The sequence below is a fragment of the Erpetoichthys calabaricus genome, chromosome 3 (genome assembly GCF_900747795.2).
Source record: "Erpetoichthys calabaricus chromosome 3, fErpCal1.3, whole genome shotgun sequence".
In the NCBI taxonomy this organism is placed as follows: Eukaryota; Metazoa; Chordata; class Cladistia; order Polypteriformes; family Polypteridae; genus Erpetoichthys; species Erpetoichthys calabaricus.
In genome coordinates, this window is record NC_041396.2 from 190,337,262 (window position 1) to 190,361,946 (window position 24,685).

A 24,685-nucleotide genomic window follows, 5' to 3' on the forward strand; every position below is an offset into this window, starting at 1 on the left:
TTAGACAAATAATGGACATGTATCTTGTCCTTTCTTAAGGTCTCTTAAAATCAGAGGTCACTATTGTCTTGAATAAATGAGAGGCTTATCACAACTGTATTTTAAACGTTTGTCTTTAATTGCTCAATTTACGCTATAATGATTGCTCTCTCTTTATTTCTGGTGGTGTTTTTTGTTGACAAATAGCACTTCATGTGATATGCACTAGAACAGCTCCTATAGATATTTAAACAGCTGACATCTATTAGTAATTAAAACAAATATTTAAGCAAGTAGTTACTTGATGAGCTTCTCAGTTTGTTTTTTGTGTGTGTACCTCATGTTGCCCCGGCTTATACTTGTGCTTGTTAAACTTAATTGATTTACATTTCACTCTTGGAAATTCCTGGAATATTTTTATAGCATTTTTCAGATTTATTGCAACTTACCAAGTTCATCTACCTGCAGGAGAAGCTCTAAAAGGTTTATCTTTCTAAACAAGATGTATATAAAGTTAGTCATGCTAAGTCACAGTCGGCCATTCTTTTGTCTCTGTATTCAGTTTATCTCCTTGCACTCTTTGGAATTGCATAAGCTTACTGTAAATGTTCATTAAAAGTCTCGGAAAGCTAAGCCAGGACCTTTTTAAGAGTGTGCATAGGTGCAAATTAAGCACATAATAATTTAACGTCTGTCTGTATTTTAGTGCTTTACTCAGATCTGAGGCAGTCTAGCAAACTGCCAAGTGCTGCTATCAATCCTTCATTCCTATAAGAACGTTATTATAAGGTACACTTTGGATCTTTCTTTGACATAAGTTTCCTTTACTGATTTTTTTTTTATAATTACACTGTAGCTTCAAGTATTTGCACATCTTTAGTGTAGATCCACCCATTTGCTCTCACAATATTTCCCGTGCCACTTCCTGCCACACAAACCCAATGCTTCACCTGTTTTTCTTCAAACGTACTTTCTGTGGTTATGGTTAAATACTTCAAGTTTTGTTTCAGAAGTCAGTAGCATTATAACAGCTTATAACTGCTCTAATGTGCTAGCTGTACAGCCGGTGTTGTCAGATGAATGTCTGGCACAGGCACAATTGCTTTCCAGAAACACTGTACAATTGTCACATATAAAATGTAATTTCTTCTTTTCCTGGAATGTTCAGTACTGCAAGCAAGCAAGTGTTAATTTTGGTAACAGATTATCTTGCCATTTTCAGCCTGAGCAATGTTAGACTATGTGGGATCTGTAAGTAAACTGCAGAGTTAGGTTAGGGTTGGGAGTTTTCATAATTATGATCTGAAATTCAATCCCTGACAAGGTAGAGGCTATGAATCCTACACATTTCAGTTTTTTTTTTTTTTACAATCTTTTTTTTTTTTTTTTTTTTAACATATATGAGTTGGACTAGTGAAATCAGTCTGGAAGCCTTGTTAAGTGGTATCTTTAAATAATAATTTACTGTTTTGTTTTTGTGCCCATGACTATTTGTTCGAATTGCTGTTCTCTTAGTGGTGGTTTTTAAGGAAGAGACTTTATACTCTGGCTCAGCATAACTCATTAGTTCTCTGAAGCCCTAACATACCACAAAGCTGAGCTGACACATGTCCCTTACTGATATTTTACGAGCAGTTCTGATTTATTTTTTCCTGCTTACAATGCATTGCATTTTTGCGCTGTGGTACTGAGCACAGTTATAGAAGTTTGCTTGTGTTCTTGTATAGTTGGGGAGAGGGGTTTTGCAAGATGCGTCTCTTGCTTGTAATTCAACATTTAAATGGTTAAGCTGTTGTGTGATTGGTTAACATTAGATGTTTTGCACATCACAACAGATTTTGTACAAAATACTATATTGTCAGACCCAGGTTTTCTTTTTAATGCCATATTTTCTCTCTGGCCTCCTACAATACGGAGTGGCGGCTCTGAGACTAAGGATCTGTGCTGGTATCTGGAAGGTTGCTGGTTCGAATCCCTGTTACTACCAAAAGAGATCCTATTCTGCAAGGTCCTTAACTTACAATTGCTCCAGGAGTGATATACAATGACTGACCCTGCACTCTGACCCCAAGGAGTATGTGAAAACGAACAAATTCCAAATACAAGAAATTGTATAAGACGCAATAAAAAACATATAGCAGCACCTCAAGTGATTAATTTATTTAATTACCAATGCATGCCTCTAATATGCCACACACTGAGTGTGCTAAACATTTTCCAAGGACTTATTCCAATGTGGCTGGGACATTTCAAACCCTAAATGTTATGAGGCCATGTACAACTCTCATAAAATGGTCATTGTTGCATTACTACAATAATTAGTATCCCATTCCATCTCTCTTAGTTTTGACACGATGGCAAATACTTAGGGGAGAATCAGTCAAACTCATATTCACCTCTGTCTATCCCAATTTTGAATCTGAATTGTGCTCTTAATATACAACAAATATCTGGTCCTTACAATACAATTTTGCCCAAGTTTCATGTCAGAAGTTTTGACCGCACATGTGTGACAATGCGGGTTCAGCTCCATGCTCCTCTTCTATTAGGGAGCCCTTGAACCCATCACCATCGGTAATGTCACCGATGAGCTAGACAGTGAGGCAATAAACATTTGAGCAAAGGGGATGATGTTTAAAGTGCAAAAGTGTTTTTATTAAAAGAACTAATCAAAAGTGCAACAGTGCAGTTTTCAAAGTTCAATAAATAAATAAACAATCCATTAAAGAAACGTGGAGGTTAAAAGACACAAAAACAACAATCCTTTAAAACGAGGTTCAAACATCTACAGGAAGCAGTCTTTAAAAACAAATGACAATCCCGGTGCTTTTTAGTTACTCTGGCTGTCCCCCTGCTACTCCCGTTTGGGCTGCTCTACAGGCGAGATGCTCTTTCTGCAGCTGGCCTTCTACCTGCTCCTACTGCATCTGTCAGTAGCCTTTCCGATTCTCGGCTCCGGTCAGCTTACCCTGACAGTGACCTGGGAAATCCACCAACGGCCAAGGCTCTCACGTGGTGGACACCACGTTCCCAAGTCCCGATTCCCCGCGGTCTTCCATGGAGAATCATCCACTTTCTCGTCACTCCCGTCCTTCATAAAGCTCTGCGGGAGCGACAACAACCACTACGCCTGGGGTGTCGGCCTCACACCCAGGTTGTCTGTTCAGCTGCTGTGAGCTTGTTCACTCACTCACTCACTCACTCGCACCGGCGCACTCGCTCTCTCTCCCTTCCATTCTTTCTTCCTGCAACCTCCGTTTCAGTCTCTTTTACTTCTCTCTTTCCTGTTCTTCTCCCCCCTTAACCGGCTCGCGCTTCGCTATATATGCGGGGAGGACATGGCAGCTGCAGCCCATTAGCCACAGGAACAATCATGGATGTGGGCAGTTTCCCACCTGTGCACTTAGGTGAAACCGCCCACACCGCAGATCGCCCTGTGGGTTGCTACAGCCACCACGCCCCCTCGCTAAGCCGCGAGCGCGGCGATTATTTATTTAATTAAAAATGGCCTTTGGTGGGAGAGCTGTGGACCCTTAACACCACAACATTTTGTAATTTCTGTACTGAAAATGGTTTTGGTAATGTTTGACCATCAGTTTGGTGCACCTTCAATGCAAATAAAATTTCAGGATAAATACATGGCTTGGCTGTGCACACCCTTTAACTTACTGGAATTTGCATATGATCCATTAGGCTGAGAGACCAGGGGCCTCATGTATAAACGATGCATACGCACAAAATGTTGCGTACGCCAGTTTCCACATTCACATTGCGATATATAAAAACTAAACTTGGCGTAAAGCCACGCACATTTTCACGGCAGCTCAATCCCTGTTGTACGCAAGTTCTCCGCTCGGTTTTGCAAACTGGTGGCACCCAGCGTCAAAGCACTGCTTTTGTTCCAGTGTGATTTCCCTTTCTTTTTAGATCCACATCCTTGACACGGCTTTATCAAATACACTGAAATTAACTGCATATTGTTTATTAGTTTAAGGTATCTGATTGTAATTAACCTGTAACAATATAATGGTGCATGGAATGGCCAAACTATTTCAAATACCATAGCAGCTTTAGCGTTGTCACTCTCAATGCACCACTCAGAGTATTTATCCCACTGTATCTGAGTGTGGAATCACAGCGCTACAGCAGCTGATCGGAAAGAGGATTATCGGTATACAGCATCAAGCACACACTGCATCAGCCATGCGCAGTCTGTTTGAACTTCATCCGTACGGTAAATGCTTCAGAGCCTTTCCTGTGGGGACCTTGCAGTTCAGAAACAGTTTCATCCCAAGAACTATAAACACTGTCAATCAGTCCATCAAGTGCTCCTTGTAGAACTATTTGTACTTATAAGTACAATTACCTCATTGTAAACTTACGATACAGTTATAATATTGCACAGCCTGAGCCACGTTATAAAGTGCGTAATTAGATATAATGACGATGTGTGGCGGTTGGGTACTTGGAGAAAGAAAAGGAAGCACAGGAATTGTGGGTTAATGCATTTGAAAGGGGCAGTACTGCTGCAATAAATTATTTCATCGAAGGTCGCGCATGGCGCAGCAGGTATCTTGCTGGAGGCAGGAACAATCTCTGGACAGGGCACCAGCTCATCACTATCATTGCGCCACCGTGTTCCCATGTTTAATAACATGCTTTAATTCCTATCATAATGAAAATGATATCAAGCATACATCTCAGTATGTGTCCTGTCGGAGGAAGAGAAAGCCCATTTAAGAAGGACATAGTGATTTACACACACAGAGCACATAGAAGAACACATACAAAAAAGCATTTAATGTGCTACTTTAGTTATGATGGTATTTGAGAAACTAGTAAATTAAACAATTTTATGATGAAGTTTATGATGTTGTACTTTAATGACAAAATAAACTACATGATTAAAGTGAAAATGTCATGATTAAAGTTGACATTTCAAACTTTTTTTTCCCACTGTGTGCCAATTTTTTTTCTTTTCTCTGTACCCTGATAAGCTTCCATATGACACTTAGATGGTGGGCTACAACTAGCCTTTTCTCGGCGACTTTGATATCTGACAATTTTTTATTTCGGGTACTGTGCAACTTTGTGAACTTGAACTTTGGAGTTTGAAAAAATACACATGCACTAATTACCAATAAGTGTAAATCTGACATTACAGTAATCCCTCCTCCATCGCGGGGGTTGCGTTCCAGAGCCACCCGCGAAATAAGAAAATCCGCGAAGTAGAAACCATATGTTTATATGGTTATTTTTATATTGTCATGCTTGGGTCACAAATTTGCACAGAAACACAGGAGGTTATAGAGAGACAGGAACGTTATTCAAACACTGCAAACAAACATTTGTCTCTTTTTCAAAAGTTTAAACTGTGCTCCATGACAAGACAGAGATGACAGTTCTGTCTCACAATTAAAAGAATGCAAACATATCTTCCTCTTCAAAGGAGTGCGTGTCAGGAGCACAGAATGTCGCATAGATAGAGAAAACAATCTCTAGCAAACAAATCAATAGGGCTGTTTGGCTTTTAAGTATGCAAAGCACCGCGGCACAAAGCTGTTGAAGGCGGCAGCTCACACCCCCTCCGTCAGGAGCAGGGAGAGAGAGAGAGAGAGTTTGTTTTTCAGTCAAAAATCAATACGTGCCCTTTGAGCTTTTAAGTATGCGAAGCACCGTGCAGCATGTCGTTTCAGGAAGCAGCTGCACAAAAGATAGCAACATGAAGATAATCTTTCAGCATTTTTAGACGAGCGTCCGTATCGTCTAGGTGTGCGAACAGCCCCCCTACTCAATCCCCATACGTCAGGATCACAGATAGTCAGCGCAAGAGAGAGAGAAAAGTAAGCAATCTAGCTTCTCAGCCATCTGCCAATAGCGTCCCTTGTATGAAATCAACTGGGCAAACCAACTGAGGAAGCATGTACCAGAAATTAAAAGACCCATTGTCTGCAGAAATCCGCGAACCAGCAAAAAATCCGCGATATATATTTAAATATGCTTACATATAAAATCCGCGATGGAGTGAAGCCGCGAAAGGCGAAGCGCGATATAGCGAGGGATCACTGTACTACACTTTTCTAAAAGCAAAAGAAAAGGGAAAGAAAATGGTCAGCTAATTAAACAATGAGATTAATTAAAAGTACCAATGACTGAGAAACTGGTTGGAACAAAAATTTAGACTCATAGGGAGCCATAAATACTGAATGTTGAGAACCACTGGTGTAGAGGACACTTGATGTACACTGAGGTCTGTGTGTTAGGATGGTGAGGTGGCTGGAAGATTGCAAGCTTCACTGTCTAACCTTTTTGAAAAGATGATATATTTTAATGTATTTTTTTTGAAATTGATACTTTTGCTCTAAAACAAATGAATTGAAAGTAAACAATCGATGAAAAGGTTAATGAATTCAGACTAACTTAATTGGATCATAATTGAAACTTTAATACTGAAGGTTCACCAGTAGAAGTATCCTAAAACTTGTATCACCTGAAGGAATTGCAGTATATCATTGTACACATTAAAAAAAGCAATGTTCTGTATTAAATGGGTTCTCTCATATGTCAGGAATTCTGTAATTTTTGTTCTCTGTAGGCAGTTTTATTCTAACCATCATTGAATATCCTTGGCTATTCTTTGACATTTACAGTTATGTTCAGCAACTATTTAAAAAAATAATAATAGAGCAATCCATTTTTGCAAAAAAATATTTTTTAAAATTGGAATACGAGCATATTTTGCATCAGTAACACTATTTTATTTTACAGTTAATGGTGTTATCAAGCACAACTCCTCAGATCCTGTATATTGACCAGCTGATCACTGTACTGTTCTTATTCCAGGAAAGAAGTAATGTGCACTTGTCCATGATACCCATTACTGGATATGCAGAAAAGGATATTGACACTTACTATGGCTTCTCCCATATGCACAACAGAAGGTATTGTTTCAGTTAATCTACTTTTTTTCTGATGTCATTTTACCACTTTCAACTATTATAATGTGAAAAAGGTCTTATTTATTTTATTTATGTATATATACATATTTGCATAGTCACTTGTTTTCATAATATATTTATTTAGTTGGTGACTATATAGGTCTTTAGCAGATCTTTTTAGGTTCTTTTTCATATAATGCAAAAACCCACCAATGGCAGTCTCCACATCTGTCTGTCCACATAAATCAAGACACCTCCCAGGGACCGATTCTCCTGAAATTTGGCACACTTATTTTGCAACATTATTTTGTTGCGAAAGTTCAATTAACAGCTCCTAACAAGTTAGTCAAACACTGGTAGAGGGGAGTGAGCACAAGCCACACCTTTGCTGTACCAGCTCACTTCTCCTGCTGCTTGAATAAACCATGAAAGAAAAAGAAAGTAAAAATTAACTTTTCTAGAAATTAATTTAAAAGGAAAGGATGTATGTAAGTATTGCTCAAATGTTTAAATTACACTAAAACCTAATGGTTCCATTATCACCAGACTATAGTAATTCAATATTTCTCTGACACTATAATTTTTTACCAGAATTCAAGATCTGTTCTTCATTATACTGTGAAGCATCCAAAAATTTTACTTTGAGATTTCAGCAGAGATTTTAACTTTTCATTACTTCTTTCAGAAATACTATGTTTAATAAATTTTAACTACAATTAGTTACAGAACGCCACAACCAATAACTAACAATAGTACATCATTTCATACCAATTTACATCACTTTAGTCCGGATCTGCTGTTTTTTTAAATCGTTTGAGCCAAAACAGGCTTATTTAGATGACATTGTTGTCATGTAAAGTATTGTTAAAAATCATGCATTTAATATTGTTTACTAATACATGTAATTGCATTCAGTTATTTAGATGACATTGTTGTCATGTAAAGTATTGTTAAAAATCATGCATTTAATATTGTTTACTAATACATGTAATTGCATTCAGTTATTACAGTTTTTTTAGATATGATGTTATAAAATTCGATTAACTATGTCCCCAAATGTTATGCCATTTGTTAATTTTCTGACTTATTTATTAAACTTTTGCAGTGAGTAAAGGGTCCTCTCATCTCACCTAGAACTCCTTTTCTTCTACCTTAGTTTTATTTTTAGATGACAGTTTTATCTGTTTGTGAACCCTTGGGGATTCAAGTATTCAAAATGCTTTTTTAAATAGCTTTTTTCATGTGTTCACTTCAAGTTCTTTGAATGGTTGTGTTTAAAATACACTACATGAACTTATTGCTTATTGAATAAATATTTTCTCTTATTTAGCTTGTTAATTTACAATGGGTTATTGTTGATGTAGGCTCCAGCCGCCTGCAACCTTTCTCAGATTTAAGCGGGCTTAGAAAATGTATGGTATTGTATGGTACAGTTTGGTCACATTTTATATAAGCAGCTGCTGCATAAATCAATATAAATGTGATTTTATGGTATTTCTTTTATTTCCCCATTCCTGTAATCATTTTTGTCATGATCTCTACTTTTGCACTATTACATGTGTACTAAGTGGGTGCTTTGTTCATTTTTTATCATTGTTATATTCTGATTTTTTTTTTTGTTACATTTAGTGTCATCACCATTATTCCTTTTTATGTTCTTAACACTGTCACTGCCTTAATTTTTCAGCTGTGTTCTGGGGTACCAATATGTGTTTAGAATCAATGATCAACCTTGGTGCACAGAACATTCAAGAGTTTGAACAAGAGAGAAAGACATCAGCTTTATGCTTTAAAACCACAAATGAAAATTTTGCTCCCTCAAACTAATACCTCCATTTCTTCAGTGCTAATTTTATAATTAATAGTTCATGATCCCCTACATCATAATTCTTTTCAGCAGAATTTCTTTTTTTAATCAAAGGCAAACAAGAATGTTAGTCTAGTATTTAGAAATTTTTGGCATAGATTTGCTCCTTACCACCAGGCAGATGTATCTGCTTCCTGGATAAACTGTAGTTCAGGGTTGGGATGTCATAAAACGGAGACAGATGTGAATAATATCCAAGTGTTAAAAAGCTTTTTGGTCTTCATAGGTCCCATAAATTTTTAAATTGTTCTTCTTGGTGAGGAAAGTCATTGAGATGGGTCTAACTGCAGCCCTCTATAGTTATGCCGTAGGTTACGTAATGTCATCAATGTCAGTCACAAAATGCCCTCAGAGTCAGATATCCCTAATCTTTACCATTGCAGCCGGGCATTCCATGGGTGTTTTGTGACTGACGTTGTGGGTGTTACGTGATGTTTTTATAATATACCAAAGATATCTGCTTACAAATCAGGTAAACCTTTGTTTTTGTTTAATGATCAGCATGGGACCAGTTGAGAACTTCTAAAACCTTTGATTGAGCCCTGGCTAGTACCTTACAAGAAAACACTTTTCCTTGAATGGAACTCACATTTTTCTGATTTTACAAATAATCAGTCTTCCTACAATTGTTAAAAAACCTTTTTTCACATGTTGTTTTTAAGTTTCCAAATCTTTACAATAAATACAAATATTGTTTATATGCTGTATACAAGTACATAATTTTCCAAAAAATAGTTGTTAAAAAATGATTGAAAAATTAGTTATGTTTGAAAATCCATAGGGCATTACCCCATTTTCTTAATGTTTATTAGAAGTATTAAAATCAGTTTTCTGTCCATACCCCTTTCTACTGCGAATTAAACTCTATGCAAACTGCAGGTCTAATTTAGTAAATACCATAGATTCAGTCACTTTATTCAGTAAAGAAAAGATGACACTATTAACGCTAGAATCCCTGAAGCTCATGAAAATAATCGTAATCCTGAGCCACCTTAAATTCCCTTGCACCTCTTCATCAGCGTCTTTGTTTTGCAAATGTGTCAATCAGCATAAGCAACAACCGGCCTGCTATCCCATCCTCCACCAACGCAGATGAAGTTTTCCCAGTGCAAGTCTCTTTATCTGGGTGTGAGGTGCCTGGAATTGAATCGGATAAATATATCATTATTTGGAATACATACATTTCATGTGTGTACCATGCCTACAACAATCTGGGTTAGTGTTGGATGACAGTAAATGCGAGACAAGAAATGCTGAACACATAACTAAAACAGAAACTTTTTCCATGAGGTGCAAAAAAATTTAAGGTGGCCCGCCCTTATGAGCTTTTTCGTTGGCTTCAGGGATTCTACTGTTAAGGAGATAACTATTTTTAACCGTAATTTTATTTAATTCCCTATAATCAAAACAAGGCTTCAATCCCTATTTTTTTATTCTCCACAGAGAAAAAATGACAACATCAGGTCCATTAGAAAGTTTTATGAATCAGTTTTACAAATTCTCATGAATATATTGCTCCATAGCGGCATGTTGAGGGTTAGATAATGTATACATCTTTCCTTTAGGTAATGGTACATCTAGCAATAGTTCTATATGGCAATCATGTTTACAATGTGATGGTAATTTAAACACCCCTATAAAGGCACTGTATACTGGAGGTAAGACAGGTGTGGTGTTACATACAAAATGAGGCAAACTTGTATTTAAGTAATGTTCATTACAAAAAGAACTCCACTGAATAATGTGTTTTGTCATTGGAGCCAGGGAAGCCCAAATACAGTATAGGAGGAATGGAAGATTGAATAATAAAGAAGGTAGTAGTTTCCACCTATAAAAACCTCTATTGTATCCTTAAAAGAGAACTTGCAGGTGCAACAAAGCCCAAAACAAACTCAAAAATCAAAGTCAAAGAAAACAATGCGTAACTATGTCTTGTGCCAGGAACACTATCAGAATACGCTTGCGCAGAATTAATTTTGTCTGTGTAAATTGAGATGATTAGGAAGTGCATGGCATGATCTTTACATCATCAGTACAATGACATCACTAAGCATGCAATTCTGGGTAATTTGCTTAGCAATATTGTAGCTACCAGTCAACAAAATGGTGGTGCCTGTGAAAAACCAACATGATGTTGAAATGATGCAAATTAAATTCTTTCTTTAAAGAAACCATTAAGAAATTTAAAATCCTCATGTTCCAAAACCTAATATGGGAAAAAGTACCCCAAATTATACTGGAAGTATGAAGATAAATTTATTTTGTAGCCTTAACGTGATGCTTACTGCACATCTTTATATATAATCTTCATTTGGATCTTGATCTTTGTTTGTCCGCGAATTCACTGCCTTGTGTTGTGTTCCTGGTGTGTTCAGTAGAGGGCAGTAGTGATGGAGGAGGAGAGGAAGTGAGGGGGAGGATCGTTTGATGAGGTTGGAGTGTGGTGATTAAAGAGGACTGAACTAAAGGAGACTACGTGTTGTTTGTACTGGCTGAATACACAACACCTTGGTTGTTACTTTTGTTTACAAACACTGTTGATAGCACTCTTTGTGTTTAGATCTGGTGTCGACACAGTGCTTTGTGTTTAGATCTGGCATCGACACCTGCTTTGTTGTCGAGCGTGTGGTTTTTTGTGTTTCTATCGACCGTCGTTGGCAGCACTTCGTCCAAATTGAATGTTCTCCCACTTCTTGGAGTCGGCAGTCAGAGTATACAGTGGTGTGAAAAACTATTTGCCCCCTTCCTGATTTCTTATTCTTTTGCATGTTTGTCACACAAAATGTTTCTGATCATCAAACACATTTAACCATTAGTCAAATATAACACAAGTAAACACAAAATGCAGTTTGTAAATGGTGGTTTTTATTATTTAGGGAGAAAAAAAAATCCAAACCTACATGGCCCTGTGTGAAAAAGTAATTGCCCCCTGAACCTAATAACTGGTTGGGCCACCCTTAGCAGCAATAACTGCAATCAAGCGTTTGCGATAACTTGCAATGAGTCTTTTACAGCACTCTGGAGGAATTTTGGCCCACTCATCTTTGCAAAATTGTTGTAATTCAGCTTTATTTGAGGGTTTTCTAGCATGAACCGCCTTTTTAAGGTCATGCCATAGCATCTCAATTGGATTCAGGTCAGGACTTTGACTAGGCCACTCCAAAGTCTTCATTTTGTTTTTCTTCAGCCATTCAGAGGTGGATTTGCTGGTGTGTTTTGGGTCATTGTCCTGTTGCAGCACCCAAGATCGCTTCAGCTTGAGTTGACGAACAGATGGCCGGACATTCTCCTTCAGGATTTTTTGGTAGACAGTAGAATTCATGGTTCCATCTATCACAGCAAGCCTTCCAGGTCCTGAAGCAGCAAAACAACCCCAGACCATCACACTACCACCACCATATTTTACTGTTGGTATGATGTTCTTTTTCTGAAATGCTGTGTTCCTTTTACGCCAGATGTAACGGGACATTTGCCTTCCAAAAAGTTCAACTTTTGTCTCATCAGTCCACAAGGTATTTTCCCAAAAGTCTTGGCAATCATTGAGATGTTTCTTAGCAAAATTGAGACGAGCCCTAATGTTCTTTTTGCTTAACAGTGGTTTGCGTCTTGGACATCTGCCATGCAGGCCGTTTTTGCCCAGTCTCTTTCTTATGGTGGAGTCGTGAACACTGACCTTAATTGAGGCAAGTGAGGCCTGCAGTTCTTTAGACGTTGTCCTGGGGTCTTTTGTGACCTCTCGGATGAGTCGTCTCTGCGCTCTTGGGGTAATTTTGGTCGGCCGGCCACTCCTGGGAAGGTTCACCACTGTTCCATGTTTTTGCCATTTGTGGATAATGGCTCTCACTGTGGTTCGCTGGAGTCCCAAAGCTTTAGAAATGGCTTTATAACCTTTACCAGACTGATAGATCTCAATTACTTCTGTTCTCATTTGTTCCTGAATTTCTTTGGATCTTGGCATGATGTCTAGCTTTTGAGGTGCTTTTGGTCTACTTCTCTGTGTCAGGCAGCTCCTATTTAAGTGATTTCTTGATTGAAACAGGTGTGGCAGTAATCAGGCCTGGGGGTGGCTACGGAAATTGAACTCAGGTGTGATACACCACAGTTAGGTTATTTTTTAACAAGAGGGCAATTACTTTTCACACAGGGCCATGTAGGTTTGGATTTTTTTTCTCCCTAAATAATAAAAACCATCATTTAAAAACTGCATTTTGTGTTTACTTGTGTTATATTTGACCAATGGTTAAATGTGTTTGATGATCAGAAACATTTTGTGTGACAAACATGCAAAAGAATAAGAAATCAGGAAGGGGGCAAATAGTTTTTCACACCACTGTATAAGTCGGGCACACTTCTGTGATTTTCCATCAGTCGGCGTTTGGAGTTCAAGAAAGAAGCATTGGTTCTTCCTTACTCTTTGGATTGCCACAAAGCAACCTGCAAGATTGGAGAAAGGTTGAGAAGAGATCGTGAGAGGAAACAACATCGTCATGAAAACGAGACGGACCGTGAACGGAGAGAAGCAGAAATGCTCCTCCACCACCACATAATTACTATTCGGACAGTGATTCCGAGTAGGCCGTTCCTATCGAATCAATGTCCAAGGGTTTTGTTTTGTAATTTTGTTTCCCTTATAAAAAATCATAATGCTGTGCGACGAAGGGCCCAGTTCACGACTGGCAGCCGCGTTTAAACAGGGAGCCCTTCACAGACAACTTTAACACGCGCAACGTAGTTGGGCGCACATGGCTAGTTGTATTTATAATTTTCTATTTTTTCTAGTAAAGGGAGCATTTTTGAGTTGTCTTTTCATTTAGTGTGGATAAAGCAGAAGGCTTTTTATTATTATAAAAGCTTCCTTTTATATTCAGTACATGTATGTTTGAAACTTTTTCTAAAGTAGATAGTGTTGGTTCTGATTGCAGTGCTTTTTGTGGCTTTTGAGACTTTCTCCATATTATTGCAGCCATTAAAATACAAATTGTGGAGCATTTCAAAAAAGGTTTTTGTCATGAACATAGAACAAGTAAAGAACTAGTAGCAGACCTTCCCTGTGCTTTGGGTCAGACAGAGCTAGAAAAACCTACCAGATGTTCTGAAAGAGTACTTTCATTTTCTTTCTTTTTTTTTATTTTTATTGATTTTTAATTAGAAACAGATAACATTCCATACAGTAAAGTCAAATTTCACAAATCAAAGCAAAATTCAACCCCCACCCAAGAGAAAGAGAGAGGAGCCAGCAACTGAAGCTACTCTATAAAAGGAGCAAGAACAGAAGGGTATCCTTTTCCCCGATATGGATGCTTATTCTAAAATATTTTAAAAATGTTTTGAACAGATCATCTAAATGACAATATGTTTTTTTTTTTTTTTTTTCAATTTCATGTAGTACAGAACATTAGAGTGGTGGGGTGGGATGGGATTCTTCAAGTTGAGCAAGATAAGTCTATGTGCTAGTAGTATAGTAAAGGAAACAACTGTTTGTTTGTCCTTATCCACTTGAAGGCTGTCTGGGAGTACACCAAACACAGCTCTTAATGAATTAGGAGTGATTGTGATACCAAGGCTGTCTGATAGGCATGCAAAGACGTTTGTCCAAAATGTAATTAATTTGGTGCATTCCCAGAACATGTGGCCTATTGAGGCTGGAGCAGGATTGCAACTTTCACAGGTTGAATCTTGCCCTGGAAACATTTTGGACAATTTTAAACGAGATAAATGCGTTCGATAAAAGATTTTAAGTTGATTGACTGAATGCTTTGTACATATGGAGATCAAGTGTATTCTGTGCATCACTGCATTCTACTCATTCTCTGAAATATTGACTGACAGGTCCTTTCTCCAATGTATTCTGGGGTTTTTGAAAGGAAGAGACTTTAAAATATTTTTATAAATTGTAGAGATGCTATTTGAGTCTTCAAGACTGATCAGTAATTCTTCTGGAATAGAATAAGGTGGAAGATGAGAAAAATTGGGCAGGTTCTGTTTTGCAAAATGTCTAGCTTGAAAATAGTGGAGGAATTGTGTTAATGAGAAGTTGTATTTGTCTTGGTTTCTAATTTATTTCTGTGGGAGACAAATTAAATAATCTGTCCTCTTAAGAAGGCCTTTAGAGTTTCCCAGAGTGTTCCTGCGGAAACCTCTGTGGGCGTGTTTGTCTCTAGGAAGAAGGTGATTTGTTTGGATATAAATTCTGTGCAGTTCTCGTCTGCCAGTAGAAGAGGGTTAAGGCGCCATCTGCGAGGTGAGTGTGAGGGGCTTATTGATTTTAGCTCCAAGACTAGAGGTGCATGGTCGGAGATAACAATTGTGTCGTATTTGCATGATTTAATTGTAGACAAGAAGTTATTATCTATAAAAAAATAATCAATTCTTGAGTAGCTATAATGCACTGGTGAGTAGAACGAATATGTTCTTGAGTTTGGGTTAAGAAACCTCCCAGGGGTCTGATAAGTTGTGATCATTTAAAAACTGTGTAATTGTCTTTGCAGTATTAGATATCATCCCCCCTGACACAGGAGTCCTATCTAAGAGTGGATTTAAAACACAATTAAAGTCCCCAGCCATTATAATTTTATGAGTGTTCACATTGGGAATGGATCCAAATAGATTTTGCATGAATTCCTTATCATCAGCATTGGGTGCATAAACATTTATCAAAATCATTTTACTGTTATATAAGTTGCCCGTGACCATCACATATCTCCCTTCAGGGTCCGATACTACATCTGATGCTACAAATGGAACTGTTCTGTGTATGAGAATTCCCACCCCTCTAGTTTTCTTTATAAAGCTAGAATGGAACATTTGGCCAGTCCAGTCTTTTTGTAGTCTGAACTGATCTTTGCTTAGTAAGTGGGTCTCCTGTAAAAATACTATTTTAGCGTTTAAGCCTGTTAGGTGAGAGCATACTTTCTTTCTCTTTAATTCGTGATTCAGGCCTTTAACATTCCAGCTCACAAAGTTAACTGTCCCATCATGGAGACATTGATTCTGAGTTTTTAATGTCATTTTATAGTCTTAGCTGGTAATGAGGCAGTTTCAATCTTAGTTTAAAATTTCCCCATGAGTTATTGCATTTTAGCCTATTGTTGCATTGATATCTATAGTTATAGGGATTAGAAGAATAGATTAGATAGATAGATAGATAGATAGATAGATAGATAGATAGATAGATAGATAGATAGATAGATAGATAGATAGATAGATACTTTATTAATCCCGATGGGATATAGCCTGCTCTCCTTCTCTCCCCCCTTTATCCCCCCACCCCCCCATTTTGCCTCCCACTTCACGATGTCCCGGTCCTCTGACATACGAAGAGACAGAGCACGTCCAAAACAAAACAAACCCCACCCCGCAGCGGCCCTAGAGAATTAAAACAAAGAGATATCTATTGCAGCTGAATTCTTAATACTATCTGCCGAAAATATAATCATTAACAATCTAAGCTTAAAATAATCTTCAGCAATTTTAAAAATTAAAATATTAAGATCAAAATAATAATGAACCTGGGAATGATTTTAAAAAGTAGTCTAGGATAAACATGGTAATTCTTCCTACTATAATAGTATAATGTAATAGTATAAATAGTATAAATAGCAATAAACCAAGTGTATGATGTTAAACAGTCTACTTTAAGGTAGTAAAAAAACAAATTCTACTTTAATTACTTCCACACTTCCACACTCACATCTATAACTCTGATTAAGACATAAACATATAATGTCCAGATAAAGAAAAGGATGTATAATTATAATACCAGTCTCTTTAAATATGGATCCAGAGAGCAGATGATAGGTCCTTCCCATGCCTTGATAGAATACGGCTCCTTATTAACTTTCAAAAGAGTGTCGGAAACAGCTTCTTTAATTCCTTTTTGGCTTCTTCTTTGCTTGAATAAATATAATATTGATCTTGAACTTCCATTTTCAGTTTGGCGGGATACAAGAGGCTGTATTTGATATCGGCTTCCCATAGCAACTTTTTAATGTCAGAGTAGGCTGCACGTTTTGCAGCTGTTGATGGTGAGAAGTCGGGGAAAATACGACTAAGATTATTTTCAAATATAATTTCTTGCTTGTGTCTGAGAAGTGCCATCACATCAAGCTTACATCGTAGTCGCTCGAAGCGGAAAATAAAAGACCTGGGTTTAAAGGTACTAGAACTGTATGTGCGATAAGCAGCTGCTATCTCAATGTCGAGTTTAAAATCATCTCCAATTATTTTAGACAGTAATTCTACGGCAAATTTCATTGGGCTTGAGCTTTCTCGTTTCTCAGGTATACCCTCAATTCTTATATTATTTCTTCTGTGCCCATCTTCCAGGGCCGCAAGTCTGTCTCCGAGTTTTTAGCATTCGGAATTCGCAGCCGTGGCTTTTTCATCGGCGTTAGACGCCAATTGTTCCGCTGTTTCAACTCGAGCCATGAATGCCTGCTTAATGTCATCCAGCTGATCTGTAACGTCTTTAATCTGGTCGGTACGCATTTTCAGTTTGAATCTATTTTCTTCGATGTGTTCTTCTAATTTCTCAAACATGCCTTTAAAGTTCACGTCAAAGCGTTTAAATAGACACGTTTCCCGGTCTTTGTTATCCTTCTTAAGCTCAATGTTAGACTTCATAAGATCATTCTTGTTTTCCTTCTTAAGCTCATTTATGGCCGTAGCCAGTGTAGCAATCATCTCTTTCAGTTCGGACAGTTCGCTTCGGATTTCATGCTCTGCGAGTGGAAGTGCAGCTCCTGTTACGGCAGGTGCTGCAGGCTCGCGGTGAGTAGATGAAAGCACATCCTGCAGGGCCTTTTCTAGTCTCGAATGAACCTCAGAAATCGGCGATCCAGCGCGACATGTATCACCTGTATCACTTGCACCTTCGCTCCCGTTTTCACTCTCGACTGGAGACGAAACAATGGAGCGGGGTCCCAGGAGATCTGCGCCTTCGTCTGCCTGTTCCAAGTCAGTTTCCAAGAGGCCATACCTTGCACTCGGGCTGGATGTCTGTCCAGACTTTGAAGCACCTTTAAGTTTCTTTTCCGGTTCTTTCTGACTTTTCTTCTTGTTACTCATGCTTGTATATTGTAGTGGAAGTTCCTTGGTCGGGTTAAATACAGGATACATCTAAACATTGTGAAATATGTGGGAAATTTAAGCCGCTGCAAGCGGAGCTCTGCTTCAGACATCCATCTCCTATAACGGTCAAGACCAACCCGAGAAGTTGTATTTGAAGTGTAATTATTTGTAGGATGCAAATGCATTATCTAAGTCCAAGTCTTTAAGTGTTTTAATCCCAGACATTTTCCAGACATTGAATAGTGTATATGTTTGAGAGGGTGGAAAAAGGTGGTTATTATGTAGAGGTGCAACAGATAAAAGCTTTTTTGTTTTAAAGTGCTTTCTACATTGGCTCCATATTCTGAGAGAATGAAGGGTAATTGGATTTTTAATGTAATGACTGTAGTTTGTATTAACTGGGGCACAGAGCAGGAAATATAAAAAAGTACTGCAATACTTTATTTCTATTTCAGACAAGGCTTGTTGGTATTCATCAATTTGTGTCGTTGTCCAGGTGTTTATAGCTTGTATATTTTCCTCCCAGTAATTAAATTGAAAGTTAGGTAGTGTCATGACCCCTTCTGCTTTAGGTCGTTGTAGTGTCACTCTTTCAAGGCGTGGATGTTTCAAATTCCAAATAAATGAAGTTATGATTGAATCTAATTAATGTATATGGAAATGCTTTGAAATAGGAAAAGCAGCTTGAGACGAATGGTCATCTTAACAATGTTGATTCTCCCTGCTAATGTAAGGTGGAGGGTAGACCATCTAGTCATGTCTGTTTAATTTTTTCCATGCAGACAGTAAAATATTTTTGAAAAGAACTTTATATTTACATGTAATATTTATCCGTAGATGTTTAACCTGCTAAGATAAATGGGAAGATGTCCAGTCTGATAGTACATGCTAAAGAATTAACTGGAAAAAGCACACTTTCATTCAAATTGATTTTAAGTCCAGATATTTTTTGAAAATCTGCTAATATATACAGTACCATATCATCTGCATATAGTGATATTTTCTGTTCAAGTCCTTCTCTGAAAATCCCCTTTATCTCTGATGTGTTTTTGAAAGTTTATAACCAATGGTTCAATGGTGATTACAAAGAGAAAAGGTGATAAGGGGGGCATCCTTGTCGAGTACCACGTCTAGTTGGAAGTTATCTGAAATAATGTTGTTAATATGAACTGAGGCTTCTGGACTGGTATAAAGTAGTTTGATCCATGCACATATGTTTGGGCCAAACCCAAATTTGTGCAATGTGGTGAATAGGTAGCCCCATTCAACCATATCAAGTGCTTTTCTGCATTTAAAGATAATAGGGGGTGTTAGATATGATGGATGAATATACTGTATTAAACAAATGTCGAAGGTTAGAAGTTAAGTGTCTTCCTTTAATAAATTCTGTTTGGCCTTGAGATATTGCAGAAGAAAGCACTTTCTCAGAACTCCTGGCTAAAACTTTGGAGAGTATCTTAACATCATTATTCAGAAAAGAGATTGGTCTGTATGATGCACATTGTAGTAGGTCCATGTTCTTTTTAGAAAAGATGGTAATTAGTGCTTGGCGAAAAGTTTGAGGTAGAATTTTTTGTCTTTAGCTTCTATAAACAATGCTAATAAAAGTGGAGCTAACTTATTGGAGAATTATTTTATAAAATTTCACTGGGAAGCCATCAGGGCTGGCTGCTTTCCCACTTTGAAGTGAGTTTATAGCATCTAGTAATTTTGAAAGTGTCAAGAGTTTTATCCAGTTCTGCCACACTTAGAATATCCAGCTGTGGTATCTTGAATGAATCAAGAAACTCATTAGATTGTGTCTTGTCTTCTTTAAACTGAGTAGAATATAAGGACTTACAGTTATCTCTAATTGCATAAATTATATTTTTGTGGTCAGTAATTTTATCTTCATCAGTGTTGTTAATTGCTGCTTTTGCATTACAGACTTCCTGCTTGTGGATTTGGTGAGCAAAGATCTTATTGGCCTTTTCTCCACGTTCATAATAATGATGTCACAATTTAAAGATAAGCTGTTCCATTTCTTTAGTAGTCAAGAGGTTAAATTGTGACTGCAAAACCTGTCTTTTCCTATAGAATGCCTTATTTGGAGACCTGGCATATTCTAGATCTGTTCTGGTAATTTCACTCATTAACACAGACACCTTCTTGGGTTCCAGTTTATTTTTTTTCAGAAAGATAGGAAATAATTGGTCCTCTTAAAAATACTATCAGAGTTTCCCAGTTCCCATCAGCTAATGACAGGGGGTTAAGACACCAGCTATGAGATAAGTGTGTAGGACACAGTAATTTAAGCTCCATGATGAGAGGGGCATGGTCAGAGATAATGATAGTGTTGTACTTACAAGATTTGATAGTGGGCAAAAAATTATTGTCTATGAAGAAATAATCAATTCTTGAGTAACAATGATGTACGGGTGAGAAGAAGGAGTATGCTCTTGGGTTAGGATTTAAGAACATCCATGGATCAGATAAGTTATGATCCATTAGAAACTGTGTAATTATCTTTACAGTATTAGATGTTATCATTGTTGTATTGGAGGATCTACCCAGGATTGGATTTAAAACATAATTAAAGTCTCTGGCCATTATAATTTTGTGAATGTTCACATTAGGGATAGATGCAAATTCATTTTGGAAGAAAGCTCTGTCATCCGCTTTAGGTTCATAGATATTAATCAAAATCATTTTAGTATTAGATAAATTGCCCGTCACCATGACATATCGGCCTTCAGAATCGGATATTGCATCTGACACTACAAATGGGATATTTCCGTATACAGTAATCCCTCCTCGATCGCGGGGGTTGCGTTCCAGAACCCCCCGCGAAAGGTGAAAATCTGCGAAGTAGAAACCATATGTTTATATGGTTATTTTTATATTGTCATGCTTGGGTCACAGATTTGCACAGAAACACAGGAGGTTGTAGAGAGACAGGAACTTTATTCAAACACTGCAAACAAACATTTGTCTCTTTTTCAAAAGTTTAAACTGTGCTCCATGACAAGACAGAGATGACAGTTCCGTCTCACAATTAAAAGAATGCAAACATATCTTCCTCTTCAAAGGAGTGCGCGTCAGGAGCAGAGAATGTCAGAGAGAGAGAGAAAAGCAAACAAATCAATAGGGCTGTTTGGCTTTTAAGTATGCGAAGCACCTCCGCACAAAGCAGTTGCAAGGGAGGCAGCAGCTCACACCCCCTCCGTCAGGAGCAGAGAATGTCAGAGCAAGAGAGAGAGAGAGAGAAAAGTAAAAAATCAATACGTGCTGTTTGATCTTTTAAGTATGCGAAGCTCCGTGCAAGAAGCATATCGCTTGATAAAGCAGCCATATGTAAGCCCAGCAAAGAAGAGAGCAATGTGAAGGTAATCTTTCAGCGTTTTTTGAGGAGTGGCCGTATGCTGTAGGGGTGCGAAGAGCCCCCGTGCTCACAATATATTTGAGGAGTTTTATTTAATAGATAATACACGCTCTGGTTGGGTAGCTTCTCAGCCATCTGCCAATAGCGTCCCTTGTATGAAATCAACTGGGCAAACCAACTGAGGAAGCATGTACCAGAAATTAAAAGACCCATTGTCCGCAGCAATCCGCAAACCAGCAAAAAATCCGCAATATATATTTAAATATGCTTACATATAAAATCCGCGATAGAGTGAAGCCGCGAAAGTCGAAGCGCGATATAGCGAGGGATTACTGTATTACGATTCCCACACCTCTGATTTTCTTTGTATAGCTAGAGTGAAAAATTTGGCCAGACTACTCTCTTTGCAACCAGAACTGGTCCTTGCTTAATAAGTGAGTGTCCTGTAAAAATACTATCTTGGCATTTAGAATTGTGTGAAGGTACTTTCTTTCTCTTTAATTCATAATTGAGACCCTTGACATTCCAGTTCACAAAGTTCACTATTTGGTCATGGAAATATTTCTTTTGAACTTTTGTTAGCATTTTGTAGTCTTAGGTTAAGGTAGTACACTGTACATACGATAGCTTTGACATTATTATTATTGTGCCTAAAGTGTAGAAAAATCAATAGCATTTGTCCTGTATTGATGTAGGGTCTTCTTTTTGGCGCATCACTTTCTGCTTGTTCTGCATATCATCCATCACCTGATTGAGCCAGGCTTTCTTAGGGTGCCCAAGTGGCTGCTTTCCCTGTGGGCTAAGGCGCAGGTCTGTCTTTGCCAATGACTGGTTATCTCTGTGAATCACGTGACCATACAATCGGAGGCATTCTATTCTATATGAGTAGATTAACGGATAGAATATACTGAAGACAGGAATTAATAATAATACTATTAATAGGTGGCAAAATTGTTTATTGGTAGCGCTGCTAGCTCACAGTGAAGGAGACTGGGGTCTGGAGATTGCATGTTCTCCCATGGTGCTCTGATTTTCTCCCACAATCCAAAAACATGCAGGTTAGGTGATTGACATTGCTAAAGTGGCCTGTGTGTGTGTTTGCCCTGTGATGGACTAGTGCCTTGTTAACTGGTGGTCCTGTCTTGTGTCTGATGCTTACTGGTATAAGCTGCCTTGAATAAGCAGGTTAGAAAGATACTGTAGATAGATGGATGAATAAATAAATGCCTATAACCTATGTTTAGTTCTTGACACTTTATTGCATTTTACATAGGAGCTCAGTATTCTCTCTCACTGAAGCACACACATGCATTATCAATCTAGCAGCAGGAAACAATAAATAAGCTTCTGTATATTGAAAAAATGTAAGTGTGACTTTTTCTTTGATTTTTTTGTCCAGTTGTTTACAAAACAGAAATGGCAATTCACATCTGGGTATAAAAATTCAATAATGTTGGTTACAATGACTTTCCAAGGTGAATCCAAAACCTGGGCCCAAGTACTTCCTCCCCATTCTGCAGGCTGCAATGAAGACAGTCATTGAATGGCTGAAACGGTGCCGTGTAGAGAAAATGAATGAGGTAGTTGACAAAGTGATGCACGCTGCCCATTTCCTTTTAAAATGATTGAATCTTAAAACAATGGTTTGCTTTTTGCTTTTTTACATTCTTAAAACCATTTGGATATGCTGTTTTGCAATATGTGCTGTGATAGAACTAGGGGCATCAGTGAGCCCCAAACCCCAACACAAACACACAAAGAGTCCCGGGTTCAAATAAGGGATAGTTTATTTAACCAAATTCTTCCACAAAGTGGCATAAGCACAAGCAATTTCTTCCCACAGTATCTCTCACTACCGCACTTCTCCCCCTTCAGTTGAGTGTTGCTCCATGTCCTCCCAGCTCCGACTCGCCTGGATAAGGGAGTGCGGTCCCTTTTATTAAGGACCCAGGAGTACTTCCATTGTCAGGGCCACTGCCCGATGGAAGTACTTCCGGGTCATATGGAAGTCCCACTTATTAAGGAGCTCACCTCCCTGCAGTGCCCCCTTGTGGCAGCCATGGTCTCCAGCGGGGCTATGTTGCTGGACTAAAGCATTCCCTGCTGATTCCCAAATGGGCACCGACATGGAGGGCTGCTGCCATCTAGCATTCTGTCGGAATAACCCATCCCCTGCAGTGTCTTTCATAACTGATGGGCTGTCTGTCCATCACTTCTGGCCATCTCTCTTGTATCTGGTTCCTTCCTCTCCCCTGGCTGGGATGCCTGTCCAACCCGTGTGGCACTGACAGTGCGTAATCTCAAGATGCGGATCAGTAGTCAATAAAATGGACGTATTCGGTAAGTTTTAAAACTTTCTTTATAAAGGGTCAACAGTACCCTTCACTGCCATTATAAAACTCAAGAGCAAGCTAATTAATTTTTAAAATGTATAAAGTTTGTTTCACTTTGAAAAGCAATTTCATTTTGCAAACTACAGTGGAACCTCAATTATCCGGTTTAATGACCGACGCCTGTCATCCGAATAATCAAAAATCACGGATAATCGAAAATAATTCTAAAAATTCGCAAATGCTAGAATAGGTGCTGTACACTGAAATTCTTACCTTTTTTGTGTTGTTTATGAAGTTTTCTTGAAAAAATCAGACAGGAGACGCTGTGTTCTTGCAGCGCTTCAATTTTATTGACGTGTGGAGTTTGTGAAGCGTTAGGATGTCACTAAAACTTGAATCCGCTTCCTGCTCAAGAAAGTCTAGCAATGTTTCGGCACAATTTAGTGCTTCTGCAAGCGAAACTTTCTTTTCTGAAGGTTCATCTTCAACCGCATCATCGTCGCTTTCTTCTGGCAATTCTGCACTTGAGGTAACAAGTGTATGACATGTTAGCCACATGCTAGTCACATTGCTACAAAGGAAAAAATGTCCTCAGCGTTATATTTATACAATTCATTGATTAGGTCACTATTCTTTAAAAGATTTGAAACATTGTAGCCATCCTTGAGACACAGCAAATGGTTCAGGAATCTTCATCTCACAGTGAAACAATTTTGCTTTTTTGAGCAGCAATGGCCCGGATACAGGACATCCCTCGGCGCGTTTTTGCTTGAACCTTTCGAACACAGCTCTATCCAGATCGTCAAATTTTGAACCCTTTGTTGTCTTGCGTGCACTCGTCCTGTTAAATGTATCGGATGAAGTTACGAACTTGTAGAGTTCATCTTTCTTCCGAACAATATCACGCACTGTTTGATTTCCGATGTTAAATTACGATGAAAGCTTAGCAATTGATTCCCCCTTTTCGGCACGTTCAACAATTTGCAGTTTCGTAGCAATTGACAAAACAACTCTTTTTCTTTTCACTCACTGGACCCCAACATTTCGGCACAATCTTACGCGAAGCCGCTTTCTAACCTCAAGGTGCGGACGCCAACTGAATGAACTCGGAACAAGGCGTCGCCTACACGGATGGTGC

At 38.2% G+C, this 24,685-nt stretch overlaps 1 protein-coding gene across 3 annotated transcripts in view; it reads left to right on the forward strand.

Moving 5' to 3' along the window:
- The window catches only part of scml4 (Scm polycomb group protein like 4), a 268,399-nt gene that overhangs the window by 64,884 nt on the left and 178,830 nt on the right, over positions 1-24,685 (forward strand). For all 3 annotated transcript variants that reach the window (XM_028797625.2, XM_051925146.1, XM_051925145.1), the window contains exon 2: positions 6,823-6,920. The gene's annotated coding sequence lies outside the window, so the exon portion shown is untranslated. The remainder of the gene's footprint in view (positions 1-6,822; positions 6,921-24,685) is intronic.